Genomic DNA, 23343 nt, shown 5'->3' on the forward strand with positions numbered 1-23343 from the left:
TTAAAGCTCTGCTCTGCATTCAGAGGGATGCTTATTGTATTTTTTGCTGCACTGCTGGGTGTTTTACAGTGGGAAAATTTTTCAGATTATTTAGTCTGGAATCTGGGGGAAAAGGAAATCCCTTAACCTTTAAGACTCAGTTCACTTTCTTCAGGAAACCTCCCCAACTCCTCTTTTTCTACCACTGGGCAGATCATACACACTTACCTGTCTCTTCCACTAAGACTGTAAACTTCTTGCAGACAAGTGCTATGTCTATAACCCAGTGCCCATCACAGTATCTTGCATATAGCGTATGCTCAATAAATGTTCTTGAAATGGGGGAATGAATACATTAATCTTTCCTCATTGGTTTATTCTTTAATTTCTTGATGTACTTTTTTTCTTTTACCTGAATTAAAAACAAATGTTCCCACATAATTCCTATAGTATGGAATATAATACCAGATAAAGTAATGTAATGAGGGACTGAACAATGATGAACAGGAGACTGAGTTTATAGTTAACTAAGGGCTAAATGATTACTATATTCAGTTTGACTTCCAGATTCCTTTTCTTCTATAGGGTCACATAACAAACTGGTCCCTCATGAATTTATACAGATTATTTCTCTCCCCACATGTATTCTGCACTTATCCTTTCTTACTTTGTTTTAATCACGTCTCCATTTTATTAGTAATTATTTCTTTAAGAACTTAGTTTTCTTCTATCTCCAGACTGGGCACTCTATCAAATATAAGAAACAGATTTAATTTTACCAAATGAAGTATTGATGAAAATATTAAATATTTTGCTTATAACTGATATATAGGAAACTTTATTTTATCCCTTTAACATTAAACCACTGATAACATTACTATTTCCTGTGCATAAAACTCTGTGGCCAAGTCCTGAGTTTTTCCCTACTGCTAGAAGCATTTTATCAAACTGAATCAAGAGCCACATTTCTAAGTCAAGATACACATATTTTATAGCTAACATCATATCCAATGGTGAAAAACTGAGAATTTTTCTTCTAAGATCAGGAATAAGACAAGGATGTCCACTCCCACCATGTTATTCAACTTAATACTAGAAGTCCTAGCTGTAGCAATGAGGCAATAAATAAAAAGAAATAAAAGGCATCCAAATTGGTAAGGAAGAAGTGAAGCTGTCACTATTTGCAAATGACATAATACTATATATAGAAAACCCTAAAGACTCCACCAAAAACGATTAGAACTGATAAATGAATTCAGTAAAGTTGCAGGATATAAAATTAATATACACAAACCTGTTACATTTCTATACAATAGTAACGAAGTAACAGAAAGAGAAATTAAGAAAACAATCCCATTTATAATTGTACCAAAAAGAATAAAAATACCTAGTAATAAATTTAACCTTATGAGGTGAAAGACTTATACTGTGAAAACCATAAAACACTGAAGCAAGAAATTGAAGACGACACGAACAAACAGAAAGATATTCCATGGTTCGTGGATTAAAAGAACCAATATTGTTAAAATGTCCATCCTACCCAAAGCAATCTCAGATTCAATGCAATCCTTACCAAAATACCAACAGCATTTTTCACAGAATGAGAACAAATCATCCTAAAATTTGTATGGAACCACAAAAGAGCCTCAAGAGCCAAGGTAATCTTGGGAAAGAAGAACAAAGCTGGAGGTATCACAATCCCAGATTTCAACATATACTGCAAAGCTGTAGGAATCAAAACAGTATGATACTGGCACAAAAACTGACACAGAGATCAGCAGAACAGAACAGAGAGCCCAGACATAAACCAATGCTTATATGATCAATTAATCTACGACAAAGGAGACAAGAATATGCAATGGGGACAAGATGGTCTTTTTAAAAAAATTTTATTACATTTATTTATTTTTGAGAGACATAGTGAGACAAAGTGAGAGTGGGGGAGGGGAAGAGAGAGAGGGAGACACAGAATCTGAAACAGGCTCTAGGCTCTGAGCTGTCAGCACACAGCCTGACGCGGGGCTTGAACCCACAAACCGTGAGATTGTGACCGGAGCCAAAGTCAGACGCCTAACCGACTGAGCCACCCAGGAGCCCCGGAAAAAGACAGTCTTTAACAAATGGTGCTGGGAAAACTGGACAGCTACATGCAAAAGAATGTAACTGGACCACACAAAAATAAACTCAAAATGGGTTAAAGACCTAAGTGTGAGACCTGAAACCATGAAACTAGAAGAAAACACAGGCAGTAATTTCTCTGACATCAGCCTTAGTGACATTTTTCTAGATTTGTCTCTTCAAGTAAGGGAAACAAGGGCAAAAATAAACTATTGGGACTACATCAAAATAAAAAGCTTCTGCACAGCAAAGGAAACCATCAACAAAAATCAAGTGGCAACCTACTGAATAGGAGAAAATATTGCAAATGATACATTCAATAAGGGGTTACTATCCAAAATATAAAGTTATGAAATGAGTTAAGACAGAAAGAAAAGGCACAGCATGGGAAATATAGTCAATGACATCGTTGTAGCATTGTAGGTGACTGACAGATGGTAGCTATGCTTGTGGGGAGCACAGCGTAACATACAGAGAAGCTGAATCACTAGGTTGTATACCTGAAACTAATGTAACATTGTGCATCAATTATACTAAAAACAACAACAAAAACAAAGAAAAACAAACCTTTGTTGGAAAATAAGAGTGGTATTTTTTTTTAAAAAAAGAACTTCTATAAGTCTATCCCCCTCAAATAATCTGATTAAAATGGGTAGAGGACTTGATTAGACATTTTCCCAAAGACATTAAGATAGCCAACAGACACATGAGAAGATGCTCAACATCACTCATCATCAGGAAAATGCAAATCAAAACCATAAGAGATCATCTTACACCTGTCAGAATGGCTAGAATCAAAAAGACAAGAAATAACAAGTGTTGATAAGGATGTGGAGAAAAAGGAACCCTCATGCACTGTTGGTGGGAATGTAAATTGGTGCAGCCACTGTGGAAACCAGTATAGAGCTTCCTCAAAAAATTAAAAATAGAAATACCATATGATCCAGTAATACCACTTTTGGGTATTTAGCCAAAGAAAATGAAAACACTAATTTGAAAAGATATATGCACCTTTATGTTTATTGCAACATTCACAGAAGCCAAGATAGGGAAGCAACTCATGTATCCACTGATAGATAATGAAGATGTGGTATATACATACATACATACCTTTCTCATCGCCACATAGTATTCCATTGTGTATATAAACCACAATTTCTTTATCCATTCATCAGTTGATGGACATTTAGGCTCTTTCCATAATTTGGCTATTGTTGAGAGTGCTGCTATAAACACTGGGGTACAAGTGCCCCTGTGCATCAGCACTCCTGTATCCCTTGGGTAAATTCCTACCAGTGCTACTGCTGGGTCATAGGGTAGACCTATTTTTAATTTTTTGAGAAACCTCCAAGCTGTTTTCCAGAGCAGCTGCACCAGTTTGCATTCCCACCAACAGTGCAAGAGGGTTCCTGTTTCTCCACATCCTCTCCAGCATCTATAGTTTCCTGATTTGTTCATTTTGGCCACTCTGACTGGCGTGAGGTGATATCTGAGTGTGGTTTTGATTTGTATTTCCCTGATGAGGAGCAACATTGAGCATCTTTTCATGTGCCTGTTGGCCATCTGGATGTCTTCTTTAGAGAAGTGTCTATTCATGTTTTCTGCCCATTTGTTCACTGGATTATTTGTTTTTCGGGTGTGGAGTTTGGTGAGTTCTTTATAGATTTTGGATACTAGCCCTTTGTCTGATATGTCATTTGCAAATATCTTTTCCCATTCCGTTGGCTGTCTTATAATTGACATCTTTAACCTCACCAGGTTACTAGGGAACTTAGACATTTTTACCTAAGGCCAGCTTTTCATACAGCAGGGGAAACTGTAGTAGACATTATCATATGGTATTAAACATATATCCAGAATGTCCATCAAGAAATTTAATTTGAAATACTTTTTGGATCTCAAAGGACTTTGCCAACTCTTAATTATGTCACTTTGATCATTAGAGCTTCTTTCAGGGCATGTGTTTTCTCTTCCTATTTTTATTTTCTTTTTGCCTAAATTCTTCGACTACCTAGGTGAACTGGGCTACAATATTGCATTTTACTATATCTGATTGTTTAAATCAGGACGGCCTGATAGAATAATACTAAATAATGCTAAAACAGTACTAATAACACTAAATAAGGTCTGTATGGAAGAAAAAATGCATGAGCATACTCAAGAAAATGGTGGCCTAGCAATTCCACTTCTGGAAATGTATCCCTTAAGAAACATGGTCCCATCCTCAAGTGTTCATGTTAATAAATGGCGTGTCATTTGGGTGTACTATTCATCTAGCTTCCCAAGCCAGGAATGGGAGTTCCACCCCTGACTTCTCTTTTCCTCATCCTCTAGATCTAATCAACCAGCAGCCCATTCTGGTTCTACTTCCAAAATAGACACCTTCATTTCTCTTCGTCCTCATTGCCTCCCCCTATTACGCACCATAATGTTAAAATCCTAACTCCCATTACCTCAGACTGTGACCTTATTTGGAAAAAGACAGGAGTTATGCATCTATAAAGCAAGGAATCCCAAGGGCTGCCAGCAAACACTAGAAGCTCAGAGAGGCATGGTGAGGTTCTCCCCTACTGGTTTCAGAAGAAAAATGGCCCTACTAACAATAAATACCTTTTTTTTTAAGCAACCTAGTATGTAGCACTTTGTTATGGCAGTTCTACAAACTAATACTCCACACCTCAGTACAACCCTTCATCACTGCTTACTTGGCCTGATGCAATGCCTTTACATAGGTGTCCCCACCCCTCCCACTGCTGGCCCACTCCAGTATATTCTTTACATAGCAGTGAGAGAACTCTTCAAAAGTTAAATTAGATCACATCACTACCTCGGTTTAATATCCTTCAACGGCTTTCCATCACTCTTACAATAAAGTACAAAAAGTACTCTTACCATAACTTAGGACAGCAGATCTTAAACTTTTTGGTCTGAAGGCCCTTGTATAGTAAGTCTTCACAATTACTGAGGGCCTTAAAGAGCTTTTGTTTAGGTGGTTTATATCTATCAATATTTACCATATTAGAAACTAAAGTTGAGAAATTTAAAAATCATTACCTGTTATAATAAGTAACTTCATTTTTTAAATGCAAATACATTTTCCAAAAGAAAGGAAAACACTGAGAAGAGTGGCATTATTTTACATTTTTGCAAATGTCTTTAATGCCTAAGTAGAAAATAACTGGATATTCATATCCTATTCAGCATTCGGTCTGTTGTGATACCACGTCATGTGGCCTCTGGAAAATGCCACTGCTTGCTCCTGAGTGAACGAGTGCAAAAAAGGGCAAAGAGTGTCTTAATGTTGTTAGGAAACTAGTGCCGACTTTATGGACCCCTTGAAAAGACCAGAAGGACTTCCAGGGGTTCCCATTCCATACTTTGAGAACCACTGGACCTAGGAAACCCTGCCTAACTTTCTAATCTGATCTCCTAAAATGCTGTTCCTTCTGCTTTCCACATAGCTGGATCCTTCCTCATCCTTCAAGTCCCAGCCTCTCTCTCATCCATGTAGAGAAAGTCCTCCCTCACTGCTTGCCTCAGAGAGGTCACCTCCTGTTGCTTTTCTTCAGTTCAATCCCCTGGTTGTTTCTTTCATAACACTTTCTACAATTTATAGTTTAAAAACGTATTTCTCTGTCATCTTCATTTGATTATGAGTTCCATAAGGGTAGGTCCCTTGTCTTTTTTTTTTTTTTTAACGTTTATTTATTTTTGAGACAGAAAGAGACAGAGCATGAACGGGGGAGGGTCAGAGAGAGAGGGAGACACAGAATCTGAAACAGAATCCAGATTCTGAGCTGTCAGCACAGAGCCTGATGCGGGGCTCGTACTCACGGACCGCGAGATTGTGACCTGAGCCGAAGTCAGACGCTCAACCGACTGAGCCACCCAGGCGCCCCCTTGTCTGACTTTTTGACTGTTACACACCTAGTACCTAGCACAGTATCTGGCACCCAGTAAACACTCAAACATTTCACTGAGTGAAAGAAAAAATGAATCATGGATTTGTACACATGTTTATATGCCAAGGATGCTAATGCTTACATTCATTCATTAACAGATATTTTCTGAACACTTACTATGTGCCAGGCACTGTTCTCAGTGCAGTAAATAAAAACAGACAAAAATCTCCATCCTAGTTTTGGAGGAGAGGAACACAGAAAATAAATGAAGGAAGTAAAATACACAATATGTTAGATGATAATACATGATGTAGAGAAAAATAAAGCAGGAAGGGACAGGGAACACTGGAGGCAGGTACAATGGGTTTCAGCTTAAAATAACGTAGTCAACACACGCCTTACTAAAAAAATTACTGGGGGTGAAAAACTTGAAAATGATGAGGGAACAAGCTCTGTGACTCTCGGCGGTGGGGGGGTGGGGAAGCAATAGAGGGAGTAAGATGAGCAAGGCTCTGAAATGGTCATGTGCTGGCATGTTTCAGGAACTAAAAAGGGGCCAGTGTGTGACAGCAGCAGAGTGAGCAAGTTAGAGCAGTAATAGGAAATGAGGTGTGAGAGGTAACAGAGGGCCACAGGGCACAGGGCCTTGTAGGCTTTTATTCTGAATTTAGTAAAAGATCACTGGAGGGTTTTAAGCAGGAGTAACTTGACTTCATTTATGGGTTAAGAGGATCACCCTGACCACTAGGCTGAGAAGAGACTAAGGGAAAGTGGAAAACCACCCAGGGAGCTTATTTTAACCATCTGTGTAAGAAATGAGAAGACTTGGGCCAAAGGGTTAGCAGAAGGCGAGGTGAGAAGTGATCAGATTCTGTTCATATTATGAAGGTAGAAGGGATAGGATTTGCTGATAGATTGGTTATTAGTGTAAGAAAAGAAAGAAGTTAAGGATTCCACCAAGAATTTGGCCTGAGAAGCAAGGATATAATTGCCATTAACTAAGATGAGAAGGACTGGAGCCAAGGAGGTTTCAGGAGTCTGGTTTTGGACAGGTTAAGTATGGGATGTCTATCAGACATCCAAGGAGAAATGTCAAGTTGGCAGTTAGAATATGGGTCTGAAGTTCAGGAGAGAGGTACAGAATAGAAATATAAATTTGAGATTTGTGAGCATATATTTAAAGCCCAGAAAATGGATGAGATCACTAAAGAATTGTGCAAAGAGAAAAGGTTGAGCTCTCAGGCATCCCAAGACAAGAGGATAGCAAAAGAGGCAACCAAAGGAACTGAGAAGGGACTACTGAAGAGGAAAGAACCCAAGGAATTGAGAAGGCCAATAAGGTAGTAAGAAAACCAGAGGAGTGTAATGTTCTGAAACAGAAGAGAATAAAGTATTTCGAGAAGGAGTAATTATGCCAAATGCAGCTAAATAGTTCAGGTAAAGTAACAACTGAAAAGTGATCCCTAGAGTTGGCAAAGTGGAAGTTAGTGGTTTTCCTGATAAGAACTGGAAGAATAGTGGAAATGGACACCTCATTCAAGTGGGTCCAAGAACTAATGGGAAAGGAGGGATGAGAACACAAACAACTCTTCCACGGAATTTTGCCATAAAGAGGAGGAGTGAAATGGGACAGTAGTTGGGACAGTTAAATGGGGCAGAGATAGCACCAATTCTTATAAAGAAGAGAAAGAAAACTGACCATGCATAAAAGGATATGTGGACTAAGATCCCTGAGTAGGATGGGATGATATATAAGCAGAGGGGCTGGCTTTTGGAGCACAGGTAGTTCATACACACTCATAGGAGGGAAGGGGGTCTATAAGCACAGATGCAGGGAGATGGGTAGATGTGATGGTAAGAACTTGTGGCAGTTTTTTAAAAATGACTCTTGCTTCCTCAGTTAAGTGGGAAGAAAAGTCATTAGCAGAGAATGAAGCTGAAGAAGGAGATGTCTGGATTTTAAGGAGAGAAGAGGAAGTATGAAAGCGTTATCTCACAGGGCAGGAGACTTCATGAAGTAAGGAAAGGTAGTGTAAGTGCTGGGTAGCACTAAGGGCTGGCACTCAAATGGGCGGCACTTGAGATTAATGGTCACAACTCTGAAGTGAGCACAGTTGTGTAAACACGTGGCATGTTTAGCTGCGTAGGTGCAGACAAGGAAGGGTAGGAGAATTAAGCACCTATTTTCTGAAAGCCTATATATGAGGGCCACAATGATAAATAAACCGGCTGTGTCTTTGTGCTCATGGAGCTTATAATCTAGCTAACATACTGCAAAAGAGAACAACACAAGCATCTCACCAGTGGCATGGCTATAGTAGGATACACCTGCGTGACAGAATACCAGGCAGCCATCAGAAATTATGTTAAATTACGTATCTATGGAAAAGAGAAGATATAGGTGATAAGTACATAAAATAGGTTATAAAACTATGTACACAATGATCCCCCCCCTTTTTTAAAATCTTTTAAATGTTTATTTATATTTGAGAGACAGATTGGGAGCAGGGGAGGGGAAGAGAGAGACACACACACAGAATCCAAAGCATGCTCTAGGCTCTCTCTGAGCTGTCAGCACAGAGCCCGATGCGGGGCTTGAACTCATGAGATGTGAGATCATGACTGGAGCCAAAGTCAGGCCCTTAACCGACTAAGCCACCCAGGTACCCCCATTTTTTGTTTTTAAAGTGTGTTACCTACCTACAGAAAAAAGATAAGGAAAACATCAAATGTGATAAGGGATTACCTCAAGGCTGAGATTAAAGAGGACTAAAATCTTTTTCTTTATGTCTATTATTTGTACTTTTACAAAATGTCTTAATATTATTATTAATTTTTTAACAAGAAAAAGTTACTATTCCTTTGTATTTTCTCTGAATCTGAATACTATGTATATATTTACATTTATTTTTCAGTGATTCTAATTATTACTTAGGTCTTTCCAATAAAAACTGATCAAACCAATTAGAATCATGACTACTTGTAAATGGCTCTTCACAATTACAAGCATGATAGGGTTACCTCCCACACACTTCTCGTTTGCTATGTTCCTCAGATCACCATGTCTAATTTGGGGCTTTTGAGTTCACATGCTACGGGCTGAAGTGTTCTAGTGTTTAATGTAAAATGTTGAGAGTTTTGATCTTTCGACTTAGAGCATGTCCACCCAGAAATCAATTAGAGCAGGGACATGAACATAAGAACCATGACTCTAATCACAGAACTGACTGGCAAGTTGGGAATAGAAAGATGGGAGGACAATCAGCTTGTCTTCTAATTCTATTACGTTTCCTGTCTTCCAAGAGTACTAGAGAAGGGAATAGGCTTTAAAAAGACATTAAGAATTTTCCTCAATTCTGAGTTGTTTGTATGTCTAAGTGCCTTGATATGTCTAAAGAATAGGTTTCTGGGTGAAACAAAGAAAGACGATTATTTTACATTACTCACTAATCATATTGCAGTCTTTAGGGACTCAAATGCAAATTCTTCTTTTATTCATCTTTTGTATGCCTGGCACATAATAAGCACTTAAGAAATGTTCAATCAATGAACTCAATAGTAATGACTCATTAAAAAAGCTTGTTCAGTTTTTAATCATAGTTAATAATTATTTTAAATCAACTACTATATTATAATACTCTTACTATTATGATTATGTTACTTTACATAAAACACATTATCTTGTATTTGCAAAATCTTAACCTCTGCTATTCCACTTTGTGTATTAAAGTGGAATTTGTATTAAAACAAGAATATGACTCTAGACATTTTCTCTTGGTAACTTCAAAACAGGATATAGGAAACCAAACCCTAGTCTTTATAAACATTCTGTTTTAAAATATATTACAAAGAATAAATGGAATTGAATGTCAAGAATGAGTAAGTGAAAGCTTTTACTCATCTGGTTTACAACTTATATCAGCTAATTTTTTAAAATTTAAGTTGATTAAATTTTTTAGTTGTTTCATTTCAAATGACCACACCAGAAAAGGGTTGTTTGTCATGATTATTTATGCCTTCCCTTTCTGTTTTAGCTTAAAACAAATGTTCCAGGTTAATAAATACGGAGTTGTTATAAACAGCAGCAAAAACAATTCCAATAAATTAAAATTGGTTATACATTTAAAATCTTTGTAAGGGATTATACATTAGGGTAAAATAAAAATACTCAGTTGAATTAAAATAAACAAAATCACATAATAAAGTTAGAGTGTATAAAAATTCAGCCATGCTTAAAATTCAGACTACAGAAGTATAGAAATGTGCAACCCTCCACTATACCTCCACGTCCTGTTTCCAAATCAATAATAAAAATTCATAAGGAATATAAAGGAATGACAAAATAATACATGAAATTTAAATAAGAAAAAGAAGAAAAGGAAAAATGTGCCCACAATCCCATTAAGTGATTCTCTACCATTACCTTTGAAATGGAAAAGAATCATGAAAGCTTCCCTCCATCTAGCCTGTTTCTCTGTTCTGACTCTTGAAGGGACTCAAAGCTATCACCCACCACTCTGAGACTGGACTCAAAGGCAGCCAGTCACTCTGCTTTAGAACTTCCACTAGAACCTTGAGCCTTCCCAATTCTTAACTAAAACTTTGTCTCTCTCATCCCCTCTTTAGCTTGTATTATTCGTGAATACGTGTTCTCCTGCTCTTTTGAAAGGACTATGGCATAATTTAACCTATGACACCCCAATTACTGTCATCCCTTGTAACTAGCACAAAGCTCTGCATAAAATTAAAGTTAAATAAGACTAAAGAAAAATAAATGACTTGTAAGAAAACCAGATCTAGTTACACCTCACTAATCCAAGGACTTGTTTAGTGTTCTCAAGTATCTGGAATAGGGCCCACAGTATGGAGGAAAAATGCCGATAAGGACCACATTAAACATGCTGTGGCCAGCTGGCTCACTGTATGGAAGGATCCTTCTACCTGGTTTGAGAAAGCAATGAAGGTCCAATTTGCCTATGAACTATGAGATGCAACGGAAGAAACCTGGAGAGAAAGAAGGAGAAGAGAAATGGCAAGAGGACTAGCAGAGACTAACAGTAATGAGGAGGAAGAATGAGGGCAGCAACAGCAGCAGCCGGCAGAAATGAGCAGCTGTGACAGAGGTGGCAAGTTGCAGGCATTGTAGACCACAGAGAATAGCTAGCCATACAGTGGGCTGGGCTGTGCACCAACCAGTCGATTTTAGCAATCGCAAGAGAGAAAGAGAAGCTCTTTGGCCCTATGCTTCACACTCTCTATAAATACCCACGGTATAGTAACAACAATTTAAAAAGGAGGCAGTGAAGTATAGAATAGATGTTAGAAAAAAATGTTTATAGAAGATCAGCTAAAAAATGAAAAGCAGAATTTAACTGCACTTCAGTTATTTGAAACCCCTACTAATCTAAAATGTTTAACTTTCCAACGGGTGCTAGATAGTTACAAGTTTCTTAGACTAAGGGAAGAAAGAGGAACAAACACTGGCTGAATACCTATCGTATGCTGAAAGTTTTATAAACATTTCTTTTGATCTCTCACAACAACCCTATTACATAAGCATTCTTATTCCCATTTCCAGTAAAATAAGGCTCAGAGAGATTATATATAACTTGCCCAAGGTCTCAGACTCTTCTGACATCAAAATCCATGTTTTTTTCAAATATACCATGCTACTGAAAAGGAGAAAGGGGAAATCAACAAAAATAAATACAAGTAAGGAAAAGAGTGGTTAAATTTTTTTACTTTCGCAAGTTAAAGACAACAGGTAACCGAAGTTATAGTCTCACATACAGCACACCTTCGTCACATTCAGTGGTAAATAATCTTACTCCTCAGGATTATACACTCATCTTTACTTCTCCTCAGTTGATTGCTGTACTTTTTCAGGTATGCATATTTTGAGAAGCTGTTGGTTTATTTTAAAAGATTAACCTTCTAAGCTAGTCTAGCATACATAAGGTATGTAAGATATCAGAGCCAAGCTGCTTTCTCTTCTGAAGGGAGTTCTGCTTACAGCATTACTGTTTCTATAATATTGTACAGTTAAAACTCAATATACCTCAACCTGCTCTATTCTAAACCCCCTGTAAGGTAAATAATCACACACAGAGCAAAGAAACCCAAGAAATGATGATTTCTGATCATACTTACTCATTCTTTACTTTCACAATGAAAATTTTCAGTCTGCTAGGTAAAAAAAAAAAAAAACAGTTCCCCATCCACAGAGGGTGCTAGGAAATAGGCACTTTCATTTGTTGTTGCAAAGAGCATAAGCATAACACTCAGTAAATGTTCACTGCCTCTGGTTTAGCATCTCTAGAATCTATCTTAAAAAAAACACTTCAAATATTTTAAAAGCTTTGGGGAAAAAAAGAGCTCATTCTAGTATTATCTAGAATAGCAAGAAACTGGGAACAATTTAATGCCCAACAGTATAGGACAAGTTAATAATACATGTGTTGAATGGATTATTATATAGCAATTTAAAATGATGGCCATAAGGTATTTATAACCTAGAAAATCATCACAATATTATTAAGTGTAAAATGGAAGAATCAAAAGTATTTTTACAGTGGGGCTCCTTGGTGGCTCAGTTGGTTAAGCATCTGACCCTTGATCTGGGCTCAGATCATGATCTCAGGGTTTCTGGGTTCGAGCCCCGCATCAGGTTCTGTGCTAACAGTGCAAAGCCTGCTTGGGATTCTGTCTCTTCCTTTCTCTGCCCCTCACGTGCTCTCTTGTTCTCTCTCTCTCTCTCAAAATAAATAAATAAAGTTAAAAAAAAAGTTTACAGTAAGACCTCAACTCTGTAAAACAAGCAAAGAAACAAGAAAATATGGCATATTGAAAACTTATTTTTAAAAATCTACATTGTAAGTAGATATACATCTATGCAGTATTTTCCTTTGTTTTATTTTTCTATATATTCTATGAGCGGGTACTACCATTATGATGGAAAATTAAAACACCTTGAATTTTTCATAGTTACGTTATTTTACAATATAGAAAGTCTGGCCTATAGCAGCTCCCTGAGAACTAAGAGTATTTGTTGGAAATTTAGAATTCTGATCTGAAGTTTTGGAAATCCATCCAAAGTTAAGATGTGGTAGGTATACTGGGTGAGAGAAACAGGTTTCAAATGTTGACAGGCTGGATCAGTTGAATCTAACAGGATGGAATTTAACAGATGAATGTAAGATTCTGTACAAAGGACCAAATAGTCATGAACTACAGTGTGGAGGAAATATCTTAGAGAAGCATAAATTGAAGACATGGGTCTTTAGCAGGAATAAGTTCACTCAGTTTGATGCAGCTACTCGAAAAACAAATTATACTTTAGGAATGTATTAAGAGTTGGGATAATGTTAACATGAGGATAGTGATAGTCCCTGTGACAGGCAGAATTTTAGGATGATCTCTGATGATCCATGCCCTTGTATGCAAGCCCTTCCCCTTGAGCATCACTAGGACCTGTGAATATAAGGAATACTACTTCCATAATGGAGGGAAGAGATGGCATGGAAAGAGCTGTCCTTTACAGCCATGTTGGCTAGGTTGTAAACTGCCTATGGAGAGGGATGGCCTCCAGCTGAGGGAGGGCCTCAGTCCTACAACCACAAGTAACTAGATTCTACCAATTATCTGAATTAGTCTGGAAGACAATACCAAGTTCCAGATGAAAACACAGCATGGCTGTTACTCTGAATGCAGCCTTGAGAGACCCTGAGAAGATCCAAATAAGCCATACCCCAACTCCTGAACTATAGAGCCCATGGGATAATAAACATGTATTGATTTAAGCTGCTGAATGTGTGGTAATAGGCTATGCAGCAATTAAAAAAAAACAATACGGTGCTATTCTCTGGGTTAGATGACTCCTACAGTGTCAGTAGTATTGAATCTGGGTGAAAAATGTTGTTAAAGGCATATACAAAGAGCTTGAAAGAGGTTTTAATTGGATGGTACAGTAATTTTGAATTATGTCATGTCAGACATGAAAGAGAAAATATCTGAAAACAGAGGAACTGAGTTTGCTTCTACATGGCTACACATTGTAGAACTTGGAAGAATGTGAGAACATTTCAGGGAGTCAGATACTTAATTTTCTAATAGAAAGATGTTTCCAAACATAAAACAGCTACTTTAATTGTCCTTGAATTCCTTATCCCTAGAAGTCTCAAGCTTAGAAAGATGACTGATTAGTAGGCTTAGTATAGAGAGACCCTAAGCATTTCTTGATGGTATGATTAGTAATCTTTAAAGACTCTTTCTTAAACATTTGCATCTTTAAATACTGTGTGTGAATAAAGAAGTGCTTTTATTTTTTTAATTTATTTATTTTGAGAGAGAGAGGGAGAAGGAGAGAGAGGGAGAGGGAGAGGGAGAGAGAGGGAGAGGGAGAGAGAGAGAGAGAGCGAGCGAGCTGGGGAGAGGCAGAGAGCAGGAGAGAGAGAATCCCAAGCAGGCTCTGACCTGTCAGTACAGAGCCCGACTCAGGGCTCAATTCCATGAACCATGAGATCATGACCTGAGCCAGGATCAAGAGTTGCACACTCAACTGACTGAGCCACCGAGGTGCCTCAAGAGGTACTTTCTATTAGAGCATGAAAATTTGCTGCCCGGTATACTATAAGCAGCCAGTACACATTTGTTGAATGAATAAATACACAAAGGAAAAACCAACGAAGGGAAGGGATGGAAATAGTAACATGGTAAGACTTACTTACCTTTCAATTTTGGTGTGGGGTGGGGGGAGATAAATTAAAAATAAAACCTTGATGATAAGGAGCAGCTGTCTCTGGGAGAAAGAATGGTGTCTTTCTCTAGCAAATACAACCACACAGGGAAACTGAAGGAGCTCCAACTGTGGGCTAAAGATTGGGTTTCAGTCTTGGTACCACACTCCCATCCTCTTGGTCCCTAAGATGAACTGAAAAGACTACTGCAGGGCTCCAGGTTGAGTTGGGAGGCATGTTAAGGCAGGTAATGAAGGATCAGGATTGGGAAATGGGGGATGTAAGAATGAATAATCTAGAGGGGTGCCTGAGTGCCTCAGTTGGTTAAGTGTCTGACTCTTGATTTCAGCTCAGGTCATGATCCCACAGTTCAGGAGATCGAGCCCCACGTCAAGCTCTGCACTGACAGCACAGAGCCTGCTTGTGATTCTCTCTCTCCTTCTCTCTCTGCCCCTATCCCATTCATGCCTGCTCATTCTCTGTAAGTACATAAACTTAAAAAAAAAATGATTTAGAGAAATATCAGAATTTGAAATCTTAAAGGAAGCATGATCCAAGATGTTTGTGTACAAGTAAGTTAACACAGAGCACAAACGAATGTGTCTGGGGTTGCGAGGTTTCACGAAGTGAGACCAAGACTGGCAGGTTTCAAAGTGAACACTGAAGTTCCTGAATAAAAACCACATGGGATAGAATCAAGACAGAAATTGTGACATATTTTTACCTCTTCCATTAATTAAAACCTTCAGTCCAAAAGCTATTAATTTCTAAATATATATTTCTGGATATACAAATATTGCTTATTTTTTGTCAGCTGTATATAGTCCATAGCTTTCTAAACATTTACTTTCTACATTTGTTGCACTGCTTTTACTAAATGACAGACTTATTGAACAATGTATCAACAAATAAAATCCAAATAAGCTTTCTTTTTGCTCTTATACTTTTTCTTTTCCCTTTTTTAGTTCTCAAGTTAACAGAACAAAATATATTAGGGATCAAGAATATACTTGAAAATTACCTTTATTCACTAAGAAAGCTGCTTTTTTTTTAAATATCATTTGTAGGTGAAGAGGCAAAATATTTCCAGAGATTTTTATTTGCTTTAGGACATTGCAAGAGCAAAGTCACTTCCACTTAACAAAATATTTTATACTTTTTATCTAATTTTAGTTAATTCACTTCTTATGTGAATTCAGCTTTTAAAAATGGGTTTCATTCTTTAGTTAATGATGAGGCTTTTTTGGGTTCATACCCTCTCATTTATTAGCGGGCCTCTCTTTCATCTCATTTTCCCCTGAAATAAAACCACTTCCTATTCTTTTTAGCTCCTCTTTTCATCTCTCGCAAAGTTTTATTAATACTTCAGATTCTCTTCAGCTTTTCCTCTGAATGTCACTGTAAAACTGATTTTTTTTTTGAAGTCAAGTCTTTAAGCTATCGTAAAAATCGTATCAAATATTTCTCTACTTGCATTCTCCTCACTCCCCATTCCTCTCCCCAGCAACTGAACAATTTTGGTATGACCCACCAGCCTATATGATAGTAACAGTGCAACTAAAGATGTTTCAACCCTCTCCAGGGGCGCCTCATTTCAATGTTTCCTTCCAGCACTCCTTAACCCAACCTGTTAAGGGACCCTAGTTCAAATTTTCCTTTTGGTATCTGCGAAATTTATTCATATCTTCCGTTGTTACTCAAATACAAATTCTTTATCAATTCATATCTGAATTAATACAATGGCATCTTCATGGTGGTCCTCCCTATTGTCTTTCTCCCTAATAACAGTACACTGTCACTAATCATTCTAAAAAAATCTACTGTGGCTCTTTTTTAAAACACACACGCGTGCGCACGCGCACACACACACACACACACTCTCTCTCTCTCTCTCTCTCTCTCTCTCACTCTCTCCCCACCCCCCAATCTCCCTACTTTATCCAATTATTCTTCATTACAAACACCTACCTAGATTAAGCTGTTTGTGCTATCTATCTCTGAACCCATATCCATGGCCATCAAATATCACCTGGCGTTTACAGTTCTTGACAGGCCACAATTCCCTCTTGAAGAAGTCTCTGTCTACTGTGGCTCTTACCAATCTCTCTACTTTCTCCCCCATTACCTCTCTCTAAAGTACTTTCAGAGTATCTCTCATTACTGTACTTGATTTCAATCTGGCTTGTAACTGTTCTTGTTATTTAATGAGTTTTTTACTGTCTTAACAGTAAGCAGCCTGAGGGCTGGGACCATGGTAGATACTTCTTTTGTGTCTTGTAGCATCTAGGCTATGGAGTAAGTATTTAACAAAAATATCTGAGTTAGACTTAATAATCTCAATGAAATGAACCACTACAGAAGAACAAATATGGAAAACAGTTCCATTTACATGAGGTATTTATAGCAGTCAAATTCCTATGAGACAGAGAGTAGAATGGTGGTTTGCTGGGGCTGGGAGGAAGACAGTATGGAGAGTTAATGTCTGATGGGTACAGAATTTCAGCTAGGGAAGACGAAACAGTTCTGAAGACGGATGGTGGTGACAAAAGCACAACAATGTGAATACAGTTAATGCTATTCAACTGTTTACTTAAACATGGCTTAAAATGGTTATTTTGTATTATGGGGATTTAAATAAATTTTTTTTCTGGTAATATTTAACCCACAAGGCCCAAAACATCCGATGATGTGTTTTTATTCCTTCCCCTCTGTTTATTTTTTACTTTTTATTTTGAAGAGCCATTTTTATGAATTTAAACTTTTTGTCAAATTTGACTTAGTTCTGAAATGTCTAGACTAATACAAATGGTGTGAAACTCTAGTGGCCTTGTCTTTTGCTACACAGGGAAATACTTCAAGATGCTTGAGAGTAAGCTGTGCTCTTAACTTTTAGTAACTGACTTTAGGTTTGTTTTATTCAACTACAGGCATACCTTGGAGACATGAAGGGTTCAGTTTCAGCCCACCGCAATAAAGCAAATATTGCAATAAGGCGAGTCAAATGAATTTTTAGTTTCCCAGTGCACATAAAAGTTATGCTTATACTGTAGTCTATTAAGTTGTGCAATTGCATGATGTCTACAAAAGAATGTAAATACTTTAAAAACGATTGCTAAAAAATGTTAACCATCAGCTGAGCTTTTAGTGAGCTGTAATCTTTTTGTTGGTGGAGGGTCTTAACTTGATGCTGATGGCTGCTGACTGATCAAGGTGGTGGTTGCTGAAGGCTGGGATGCCTGAGGCAATTTCTTAAAATAGACAACGGTGAATGAAGTTTGCCACACTGACTGATTCTTCCTTTCATGAATGATTTCTCTGTAGCAATGCTGTTTGATAGCATTTTACCCACAGAATTTCTTCCAAAACTGAAGTCAATCTTCTCTGACCCTGCCATTGCTTTATCAACTAAGTTCATGTAATATTGTAAATATTTGGTTGTCATTTCAACAGCCTTCACAATATCTGCATCAGAAGTAGATTCCATCTCAAGAAACCATGCTCTTTGCCCATTGATAAGAAGTAGCTTCTCATCCATGTAAGTTTTATCATGAGATTTGCAGCAATTCAGTCCCATCTTCAGGCTCCACTTCTAATTCTAGTTCTCTTCCTGTTTCCACCACATCTACAGTAACTTCCTCCACTGAACTCTTGAATCCCTCAAAGTCATCTATAAGAGTTGGAATCACTTCTTCCAAACTCCAGTTAATATTGATATTTGGACCTCTTCCCATGAATTATGAATTTTCTCAATGGCATCTAGAATGAGGAATCTTTTCCAGAAGGTTTTCAACTTACTCTGTCCAGATCCATCAGAGGAATCACTATCTATGGCAGCTACAGCCTTATGAAACATATTTCTTAAATAACAAGACTTGAAAGTTGAAATTACTCCTTGATTCATGGGCTGCAGAATGGATGTTGTGTTATCAGGCATGACAACAACATTAATCTTGTTTGTCTCCATCAAGAGCTCTTGAGTGACCAGGTGCATTGTCAATGAGCAGTAATATTTTGAAAGGAATCTTTTTCTGAGCAGTAGGTCTCAACAGTGGGCTTAAAATATTCAGTAAACCATGTTGTAAATAGATGTGCTGTCATCCAGGCTTTGTTGTTCCATTTATAGAGCATAGGCATAGATTTAGCATAATTCTTAAGGGCCTTAGGATGTTTGGAATGGTAAATGAGCACTGGCTTCAATATAAAGCCACCAGCTGCATTAGATCCTAACAAGAGAGTCAGCCTACACTTTGAAGCTTTGAAGCCAGGCATTGTCTTCTTGTCTCTAATTCTGAAAGTCCTAGATGGCATCTTCTTCAACTACAAAGCTATTTTGTCTACTCTGAAAATCTGATTAGTGTAGCTACATTCATTCTCTTTGCTGGATCTTCGGGATCACTTGCTGCAGCACCTACACCAGCACCTGCTGCGTCACGTTGCACTTTGATCTTGCGGAGCCAGCCTCTTTCCTTAAACCTCTTGAGCCAACCTCTGCTAGCTTCAGACTTTCCTTGTGCAGCTTCCTCACCTCTCTCAGCCTGCATAGAATTGAAGAGAGTGAGGGCCTGCTCTAGATTGAGCTTTGGCTTAAGGGAAAGCTGCTCCTGGTCTGATCTCTCCAGACCACTCAAAACTTTCTCTGTATCGGCAGTGGGGCTGTTTTGATTTATCATTTGTGTGTTCAGCAGAGCAACACTTTTAATTTCCTTCAAGAACTTTTCCTTCACATTCACAACCTGGCTAACTGTTTGGCACAAGAGGCCTTCCTTCTGGTCTATCTCAGCTTTCACCATGCTTTCCTCACTAAGCTTAACCATTTCTAGCTTTTGATTTAAAGTGTTGTGACTGTTTGAGATGTGGGACTATCGCTTTCATTTGAACATTTAGGGACCATTGTAGGGTTATTAATTAGCTTACTTTCAATATTGTTGGGTCCCAGGAAATAGGGAGGCCCAAAGGGAGGGAGAGAGGGGGGGAACAGCCAGTCAGTGGAGCAGTCAGAACACATGCAACATTTATTAAGTTCGCCGTTGTATATGGGCGTGGTTCATGGAATCCCCAGTTACAAGAGTAACATCAAAGATCATTGATCACAGATCACCATAATGAATATACTAATAATGAAAAGCCAAAATATGACACAGAGACACAAAGTGAGCAAATGCTGTTGGGAAAATGGCGCTGACAGACTTCTCTGATGCCACAAATCTTCGATCTGTAAGAAATGCAGTATCTGCAAAGTGTGGTAAAACGAAGGGCGACAAAACGACGTATGCCTGTACTGTGAAGCTATTCTACAATTCCATTAGATTTACTAGAGGCACTTTTGTGACTTTTTGGCTTTAAAGTGATCTGTGCCACTAGTTAGTGCTAGCAGCAAGGCCTTGGAAAAACGGCTCTAATTTTTAAAAATTCTATTCAATAAGCCATCATATATTTGTATGTGTATTTGTTATTGTTTACTTATATTCGCAATTAACGCAGGGCTTAATAAAAAATTTAGAAAGAAAAACATATTTTCATACCTTTTTTGTGTGGCAGAAACTATGCTAGGCCTTTTCACATATATAATTTAATCTCCACAGAAATCATCTTAAGTAGATTATTATACAAATTTTACAAAAGTGGAAATGAGACTCAGAGAGGTTCTGTAATTTGCCTAAGTCACATAATATGTAAGTGGTACAATCCTAATTTGAACCTGCACCTTTCTGACCCCAAAAACCCACATGGGAACGTCCAATAGGCTATTAGAAAATACAGATCCAGAGTTTAGAAGAGAGGTCTGCACTAGAGATAAAGATTTGAAAACATCAGGCCAGAAGGAATACTGAAATCACAGATGTTAATGGGATAATCTAGAATCTAGAGAAAGTATACACTGAGAGGTGGGGTAAGAGTGGAGCCCGTTGTTTAAAAAGAACAGACACAAGAAAATGAGTCTGATAAGGAATGATCCAAAAAAAGTAGGGGAAGGGGGGTACCTGGGTGGCTCAGTTGGTTGAGCATCCGACTCTTGATTTCGGCTCAGGTCATGATCTCACAGTCTGTGGGTTCGGCCCTGCATTGGGCACCATGCTGGCAGCATGGAGCCTGCTTAGGATTCTCTCTCTCTTCCTTTCTCTCTGCCTCTCCCCTGCAGAGGGAGAGAGCTCCCCTGCTCTCTTCTCTCTCTCTCAAAATAAAATAAACAGTTCAAAAGTAGCTTGAAGCCAAAGGAAGAGAGTATCAAGGAAAGAGTATATATAGTATAGTATAAAAAGGTCTAGTAGGTAAGCCTAAGTATCACTTCCTCTGAGAAGCATGAGGCTGAGACAAATGATTTTCTCTGCTATGACAGCTACATCCCTTCATGCACATTTCTTTTTCTTTCTTTCTTTCTTTTTTTTTTTTTTTAAAGTAGGCTTCACAGACAGTGCAGGCCCAATGCGGGGGCTTGAACTCATGACCCTCAGATCAAGACCTGAGCTGACATCAAGACTCTTAAGATCAAGAGTCAGATACTTAACCAAGACTGAGCCACCCAGGTGCCCACCTTCACATGCGTTTCTATGACAGCAGTCATCCCATTGTGTCATTATGTGTGTCTGTTATTCCAGGCTGAGGTGCAGTCATACCATGGAAAGGGTTCAGTCATGTAACTACATACTGGGTCTAGATCAGAGCCTACTTACTATAGCAAATGCTTAAAAACTTAGTGAATCAATGAGCCCAAGGTTACTTAAACCTAGGAGGTAGTATTAAACAGGACAGAAAGTGGAGTCCCTGCCTTAGGTTCAGAAGAAAAGACTCTGGCTAACAGTCCAAATTCCTGGATGTGAGGCTCTGCTCTAGCTAACTTCTTAGCCTTCCTGAAAGTCACTTATCTGACAGAACCTTTTCTGCTTAGTTGGATTCCTGGTTCTGATCTTCATGGCCGGGATTGCCCTATTTTACCTGCAGTTTTAAATGCTAGACATTCCAAAGTAATACTTGATGCTGAATGGTTGGGCAAGGGAGAAGATTCTCTAACAGGAAACAAGTCGTTATAAAATAATAGTATTAGTGGTAACTGTGACAGTAATTACTTTCATTGGCCTTACTAATTCTACCAGAATGCTACTGTCCTTTTTTCCACATATGCATATACACTTATATGTAATACATATTTCATAATGGAACCCAGATTTATTGAACTCTAATGATTTTTACTATGAATAATACTATGTATAGTTCTATTTTAAATTATTTATATTGAGGCGCCTGGGTGGCTCACTCAGTTAAGTCTCCAACTTCGGCTCAGGTCATGATCTCACAGTTTGTAAGTTCGAGCCCTGCATCGGGCTCTGTGCTGACAGCTCAGAGCCTGGAGGCTGCTTTGGATTCTGTGTCTCCCTCTCTTTCTGCCCTTCCCCCACTACACTCTCTCTCTCTTTCTCTCTCTCACAAATAAACATTAAATTAAAAAAATTATTTATATTTAACTGTACAGTACCTATTGTGTTTTAGAGCTTCTAAGTTTTTTCCTTATAGAAGTTGGATTGATCCTCACCCTCTATACACACACCTTTCTCTGTTTTACTAAACTTTAAAGTCAAAGTTACTTTAAACTTCACTGTATTTGAGGCCAGATAATCAGTATTTTTCTAAAAATGTGAATATTCTATGTGCTAGAAAAATCCTAATGATTAAGCAAAGACTTCTTCAATGGAGCACAGCATTTAAAACTGTGTGAAACAGTGTCCTGGGAATTAGAGGCTTACCTCATTTTACGCAAAAGATTTATTTCTGAAAAGTCAGGAGCACTTCAAAACAGATTTTAAATGCAACAGGGAATTACGGCACTTGTTGATAAATCCCTTTGAGCAGTATCTTTTTACACTTGATCGTAGCCAAAAGGCTGGGAAGTGACAGTAGTATCTTTTTATAGGGTAACTAAGTATCCTTGTCAGTTTGGTAAGGCAAAATGGTGCAGTACTATAATTCTCAACCTTTAAATATTCATATCCCCTTCAGATAAACATAAAGATTGCATGCCCTTTAAACATTTTTATAAAAAGCTTTTCACACATATACACAAATAGAAAAAATGCATTTCCATGTACCCATCGTTCAGGTTCAACAACTACAATGATTCTGCCGTTTGATTCACAAATATATTCCTTTTTTCTTACTGAAATAATTTAAAGGAATTCCAGATATTATGCCATTACCCCTACATATCTCAATAAGAAACTCTAAAAAACGTGGGAATGTACTTCTATAGTCACCACAGCAAAGTTTCCTCACTGTTTTAAAACTGCATTTTTACAGTCGATCTGTAGGAATGGGATCCAAACAAGATTACGTGTTACATTTGATTGTTAGATCTCTCGAGTAATTTTCCACCTAGAGCCGATCTCATCTTTTTAAGAGACACTGACTTGTAACAGAGTTAGTTGTCCAGCAGAATATCCCACAGTTTAGATTTGCCAATTTCCTTTCTCTTGATGTCATTCACATCATTATCACATGTATTTTTTAATTAGGTTTTATTAGAATTGGGTTCAACATTTTTTGGTAAGAATGCTTCCTAAGTAGCACTCTGTGCTTCCTCCTGAAAAGGCATCTTGAAAAGCAGATGGTCTTCGAGA

General features: G+C 37.9%; 1 protein-coding gene across 10 annotated transcripts in view; it reads right to left on the reverse strand.

The window, feature by feature from the left end:
• ACBD6 (acyl-CoA binding domain containing 6) overlaps positions 1-23343 on the reverse strand; it is a 210345-nt gene that overhangs the window by 39565 nt on the left and 147437 nt on the right. Inside the window, exon 7 of one of the 10 annotated variants that reach the window (XR_008293240.1) lies at positions 8301-8378. The exons of the other annotated variants lie outside the window; for them this stretch is intronic. The gene's annotated coding sequence lies outside the window, so the exon portion shown is untranslated. The remainder of the gene's footprint in view (positions 1-8300; positions 8379-23343) is intronic. 10 annotated transcript variants of the gene reach the window in all.

The sequence above is a fragment of the Acinonyx jubatus genome, chromosome E4 (genome assembly GCF_027475565.1).
Source record: "Acinonyx jubatus isolate Ajub_Pintada_27869175 chromosome E4, VMU_Ajub_asm_v1.0, whole genome shotgun sequence".
Lineage (NCBI taxonomy): Eukaryota > Metazoa > Chordata > Mammalia > Carnivora > Felidae > Acinonyx > Acinonyx jubatus.